A 957-nucleotide genomic window follows, 5' to 3' on the forward strand; every position below is an offset into this window, starting at 1 on the left:
CATTTGTGTATTTTTCATCTAATATTTTTATATTTTTGTGTATAACAAATTTAATTTTCAGTTTGCATTTAAAAAAGTATTTTGGGGGCATGCTGATGCCAAAAGCATATTTGTAAAAAGAAGAATAACCACAGTTGACCCAAAGTGGTCACAACAATAATAAGAAGAACTGGTCGGTGCCGCACACAAATTCAACAGACAAGACCCTGAGGAATAGTGCTGGGGAATGTTGTTTTTCCAGTGCCAGTGAAGAAAACTGATCAACTATCCTTAAATGTTTACTTGTGTTTAAATTCAGTTGTCAAGTCAAGGCGCTCCTTATAATACAAGCTTCAATTGATTCCAGGGCTTGAAATCAGAAGATATTTTGAATTGACTACGTAGGCCATGCATGCATGAAAGAAACCTGGAGTACTTGGAGAAAACCCACGCAAGTACGGCCTCAACATGAAACTTTTGCAGGGCAGTGAGTCAAACCCAGAACCTCTTGACTCTGTGGTACATGTGTAAAACACAAAACTTTTCGACTAAACATACAAATGGGTCAGAATGAAATACACAAAATTTTGAGCAAAACAGAGGCAAAATCATAAAAAATTAACACAACTAACTATTAGCCACACTAGATGTGCTAAAATCTAGCTGCCAAAAAAAGAAGATTAAAAAAAAAAAACTAAAATACACATTTGAAGATAATACAAAAATATGAGCACAAATACAATACATAGAAAATGCACAAATAAATAATTATATATATATATATTATCTTATATATATATATAGAGAGAGAGAGAGAGAGTGTGTATATATATATATATATATATATATATATTTTGGCATTTGCATAGATATTCCCTACCGGGTACATGTCAGAACTGCGTGTGCGTGTGCGTGTGCGTGTGCGTGTGCGTGTGCGTGTGCGTGTGCGTGTGCGTTGTGTTTTCACCGTCCCGCCAC

Source organism: Vanacampus margaritifer, chromosome 2 (genome assembly GCF_051991255.1).
Source record: "Vanacampus margaritifer isolate UIUO_Vmar chromosome 2, RoL_Vmar_1.0, whole genome shotgun sequence".
NCBI classification, from domain to species: domain Eukaryota; kingdom Metazoa; phylum Chordata; class Actinopteri; order Syngnathiformes; family Syngnathidae; genus Vanacampus; species Vanacampus margaritifer.